This window comes from Gastrolobium bilobum, unplaced genomic scaffold (assembly GCF_033153095.1).
Source record: "Gastrolobium bilobum isolate Gb01-03AN ecotype WA unplaced genomic scaffold, APGP_CSIRO_Gbil_v1 utg52713, whole genome shotgun sequence".
Lineage (NCBI taxonomy): Eukaryota > Viridiplantae > Streptophyta > Magnoliopsida > Fabales > Fabaceae > Gastrolobium > Gastrolobium bilobum.
Genome location: NW_026897293.1, coordinates 16,218 through 21,706, shown reverse-complemented (window position 1 = coordinate 21,706; position 5,489 = coordinate 16,218). Strand labels below are relative to the sequence as shown.

At 41.6% G+C, this 5,489-nt stretch overlaps 1 non-coding gene across 1 annotated transcript; it reads left to right on the top strand.

The window, feature by feature from the left end:
* The first annotated feature begins 4,237 nt into the window (after positions 1-4,237).
* LOC133305755 (small nucleolar RNA R71) lies at positions 4,238-4,344 on the top strand. Its single transcript, XR_009750806.1, has one exon. It is a non-coding gene; the product is annotated as a small nucleolar RNA R71 (small nucleolar RNA).
* Positions 4,345-5,489: the final 1,145 nt, after the last annotated feature.

The window sequence follows — 5,489 nt, the reverse complement described above, 5'->3', positions numbered from 1 at the left end:
CACCCCACCTTTTTAGGATTTTGTCCTCAAAATCAGAAACATACATGTCTCGGAAGTCGGGATACTGCCGGAGAAGCTCGTCCTCTCACTCTCAAGTGCACTCCTCAGGAGTTCTCCCATTCCACTGCACTTTGACCATCAGAATGATCTTGCTCCTCAGTTGCTTCTAACCACGATCGAGAATCTTGAGTGGTCCGACGAGAGTCTTTAGGTTCTCCCGAACCTCCACATCATCCGGTTTCACCACGTGCGAAGGATCCGCTACATACTAGCGAAGCTGAGACACGTGAAACACGTTGTGGATGTTGGTCAAGTTCGGAGGCAAGGCAAGCCGGTAGGCAACAGGTTCTACTCTACCAAGGATCTGGTATGGCCCAATAAACCGCGGGCTCAGCTTCCTCACTCCGAGTGCCCGTCCAACACTGGTGACAGGTGAAAGTCTCATGTTGGGTGGTTTGCTGATGGTGGAAAAATATAAGTTCTGATAGGGGACGTTCCTCTGTTCTTGCAGAACACAGATTCGTCCCTTAGTTTCAACCCAAGTGCGCAAGTGCACGCATTAAGTATTAAAGGGAGTATTAATGCCCAAATTATCGCTCCCACGAGGATAGAGTGCTAATTATTGTTTTATCACTATTTATAAAGAATGAAAATGAGAAGAAAAGTTAGTACATGAACTGTCTGGTCAAACGTTCCCTACTATCTTGACAATATTCCTCAGGAACAGCAGGTTCAATCTGATGGCAAACAGTTGCTCGCTGCGTTATGTATGTGATGGTTAAAACTGGGTGGTGGTTAAAACAGTTTAACAGAAGAAACAGATTCATTGCTTCACTCTTAAAGGGGCTGTTTTCTCTGCTCAAGACTTAGCACATTTTGGCTTTGTCCCAGTTTCTTTGCCTGCCAACTCTGATTCCTCAGCTCATGGTCTAGATGGCTCACAAGTTTCCATATTCCTATGGCTCCCTTGACTCCAACAGGTACTTAGTTCAGAACCTTAAAATGGACGAGTTGGCCCCTTATTCCTAAGGTGACCAGTAGCGTTTTTGCCATGACATCTACCTTCCCCCAATGGCTAAGCTGACTGAAAACCCTTCCTTATGGAAGTTCCTTTCTCAGTATGTACCCAATTTCCATTGGCGCACAATGAATATAGCTTACTTAGACAAAGAAATACAAAAAAGCTTCGGTCAAGAATTTTGAAAATAGTTCTTTAAGAGTTTCACAGTTTACCCGTTCCACAGATAGTTCAGCTCATGGCTGATAGTTTAAACATAATTATTCTCAACTGAGATCACATAGACCCGAGATTCAGTCAAGAGATAACAATTGGAACGAAGAGAAAAACACTTATATTAATTTAAAAGACAGTTTACAAAAAGAAACAGAAAATGGAGAAAGATGGGTATTTGCTCGTGAGGAGTCTTGATGGTTGTTTACAGAGAAGAGAAGAGGGGTTGTCACTTAACTACAGTTACAACTTAAAATTAAACTAAGTTACTAACTACTACTAAGTGATCTCTTCCTTTCGGACAGCAAACCCTCCAGGATTCGATGATGTTTTTGTGTGAGGGTGGTCCTATTTATAGCTGGAAGAAGAGTGGCAAGACTGTAATTCCTTTGGAGCTAGTTGCTTGAATGAGGGGACGGGACTGTGGCAGCAGAATGTGAAGCTTGCGTGAATTGCTGAATGGAACAGGATTTGGTGATGATTAGCCGTTGTTTGCAAACCGTCCCACGTTTCCAGCCAATGAGAACTCTTGATTCTCAGCTCTTCACGTTTCCAGCTCCTCAGTTGGTGCTTCTGTTTTCAGCCAATGAGAACTCTTGATTCTCAGCTCTTCACGTTTCCAGCTCCTCAGTTGGTGCACCGCCTTGCTTTTTAGAAGTCTTTAACTCTACGTTACCTACAAAGTGTACAGAAGCATTAAATGAATGGAGCAGGTGCATTAAATGTGTCTTAGTCCGTTCCCCTTTTAATATATTTTAAAGGAATACGTTACCATCCGTTCCCCCACTGTGTTTTTGTCACAAATGTGTAAAATAAGTGATTTTCATGTTGAAGTTGCTCATCAGATGAGGGAACATATGGTATTTTGCCATCAAAACGGGCTTAGATGGGAACGAATTTACGTCCCATCAAACACCCCAAAACTAAATTGTTGGTTGTCCTCAAAAAACTCAGAAATATTGTATTGGTCTGCCCAATTTAAAAGAATAGCATAACAGAAAGGAACTTGAGCCAGTGAGCAACCATGAACTTTTCAGAAAATGAACTACTCTCCATAGTAAACAGTAAGAAGATTCTGTCCCCAGATAAGAGAAGGTTGCTGATCTTTTGTCTCCTGTCACTCATGGGTTGGTGTTTGCTCTGTCCATTCCTGGATGTGATTCTTCAGAACTTGCCTTTCTGATGCGTTTCTATGAAGTACAGCTGTCTTCCGTTCCAAGGATTCTTTGATGGGTAAGTGTATGGAAATGTGGAAGAAGTGGTGGTCGGATTTGTGGGATCAAGGAACCTTTAGCTTTTGCGCCTTTGAACTTGGACTCTTTCTGTTTTGAGGGAACACCTTTTCTTGAACTTTTTTCCCCCTTTGGAGGAAGGTTTTCTGGTTTTTCTTGAATTCTTTTGAATGGTTGTTCCCCTTTTTTCTTTGTTTTTCTTCTGTCCCTTTTTTGTTCATTGTTGAGTACGTTCCTGGTTCTTTCTGATTGACCAGATGGTGTATGATAGAGGTGAGGTGAGTGTGTGATTCTGTTTTGATCCTTGACAGCAGAATTCATCTGTCTTCAGCAGTACTTAGAGCATTAACGCAAGCTGAGAAGTTTCATTGTGGTTACACCTCAGGAACGCTCTCAGAAGTAGGTGTTTGGCATTTTTCCGTTCCTTACTAGTTTGAGTTCACACAGATCAGCTTCTTTAAAAAATATAAGGATTAAATTCCCTGCATTGTTTCTATTTTCAAGTACTCAGAGAAAGAACAAGCATGATTAGTCAGTGACTTTGTGTTTCATGTACGTTAGTTAATCCAAAAGAATTGGGCAGTCTTAATACTATAACTGAAATGCATGCATATACCAAACAATTTGATCAAAAATAGTCTTTTCTATTTCAAAAAGATTAATTACAAGGGAACAGAAAGAAACTAAATTAAAAACAGAATTGAAAACAACTAAGCTAAGATATTATATATATATTTTTTATTTTATTTTATTGGGATTGTGTGGTCAGGGACCACCCCAAAACTACGTTCCTGGAACGGAACGTACTTTATTTGGACTTTTTGGAAAGGAACATCAGATGTTCCCTCCTTTTTGGGAGCTATGTGGTTATGGATAACCACCCCAAAACTTTGCTCTTTGTCAGAGAGCAAAATGTATCTAATGGGTTGCCTCCCAGTCAGCGCTTAGTTTAATGTCTTTAGCTAGGCATGGTACTTACCTCTCAAGGGGTTTCAGAAATGGTTGAGGGGACCTCAGCGTCCCCTGGTAGTGATCTTGGTGTTCTGGTTTGAAGGTTGGCAGCAATCTGCCCCAGATGGGACTCAATGTTCCTGACCAGTGCATCATTCCTGGTGACATATTCCTTGACATAATTTTCCAGGGTGTTGAGGCGTTGGTCATCTCTGTGGAATGGAACGTAGTTGTTTCTCCTTTGTTCAAACGTTCACTGCTGCTACCTTGCTGATACTGCTGCTGATTGTTGTTGAATGGTCTCTGGTTAATGGGTGGCCTTCATTGGGTGTTGTGGTTCTGATCCTTAATGATAGTTCCTCCTGGGCTTGAATGTGTATTTCGTCCTGCTTGTTGATTGTCTCTGATGAAGTTCCTATTGCCAAAATTTTCTGCATAACACACCAATGCAATGGATGGGCAGTCTGTTGAGTCATGAAGGTCACCACAGGCTGAGCATGGTTCTGTTTCAGTTGCTGTGAGTTGTAAGACTTCCATCCTTGGTGCTGCTTGGTCAGCTCTCAGGTTCTTCACTTCATTCATGAGTGATGTCAGCTGAGCTTCCATGGCTGTTTGTTTATGCAGTTCTAGCATGCATGGCTTCCTTACTGGGCTCACTCTGTCTATTGGCAATTGCAGACATCTTTCAGTAGTCCCTTCTATGATTTCGTACCTTGATTCAAGTGTTCCTGTAAAGAAATATCCTCCTGCAGCAAAATCTAGGTAAGATTGAGAAGTATAGTCAAGTCTCTTATAGAAAGATTGTAACACTCCCCAACTCTCTACCCCATGGTTTGGACATTTTCTTATGATGTCCTTGTATCTCTCCCATGCTTCATAGAGATTTTCTCCATAAAACATTCTGAAGTTAGAGATTTCAGCTCTAACATCAGCTTGTCGAGACATTGGGAGAAACCTCTTTATGAACTTGTTAGAGAGTTCTTCCCATGTGTAGATTGATCCAGGGGTGAGAGTTTTCATCCATGTTTTAGCTTTTAAGCCCAAGGAGTGAGGGAACAACCTCATTCTCATGCTCTCCTCTGTTATACCCTCAGCTTTAAAATTATCACAAAAATCTTGGAATGTTGTGAGGTGTGTGTAAGGATCTTCTGCAGGGAGTTCTTTGAAGACCCCTGCTTCCTTAATCATGTGGAACATGATAGGTTTTAGTTCAAAATTTGGTGCTACAGGGGGAAGGATTACTCCCCTATCTGGTCTGTTCCTGAAAGGAGCAGCCAAAGTTCTGAAGTTCTGTTCAGGGGGAACCTCTTCATTATTATTATTGTGATCAGTCATGTTTTTAGGAAATTATTCCCTGAGGTTCCTTCTTCTCCTATGGAGTGTACGTTCTGGCTCAGGATCAAAGAGAAACTCAGGTGCTTCAATGGAGTGGTCAGAGTATATTTCAAACTCTTCACTCATAAACCAATAGCACAGGGTATATATATGCACAAAATGCCAAACACCTACTTCTGAGAGCGTTCCTGAGGTGTAACCACAATGAAACTTCTCAGCTTGCCTTAATGCTGTAAGTACTGCTGAAGACAGATGAATTCTGCTGTCAAGGATCATAACAGAATCACACACTCACCTCACCTCCATCATACACCATCTGGTCAATCAGAAAGAACCAGGAACGTACTCAACAATGAACAAAAAAGGGACAGAAGAAAAACAAAGAAAAAAAGGGGAACAACCATTCAAAAGAATACAAGAAAAATAAGAAAACCTTCCTCCAAAGGGGCAAAAAGGTTCAAGAAAAGGTGTTCCCTCAAAACAGAAAAAGTCCAAGTTCAAAGGCACAAAAGCTAAACGTTCCTTGATCCCACAAATCAGACCACCACTTCTTCCACATTTCCATACACTTACCCATCAAAGAATCCTTGGAACGGAAGACAACTGTACTTCATAGAAACGCAGCAGAAAGGCAAGTTCTGAAGAATCACATCCAGGAATGGACAGAGCAAACACCAACCCATGAGTGACAGTGAGTCAAAAGATCAGCAACCTTCTCTTATCTGGGGATAGAATCCTCT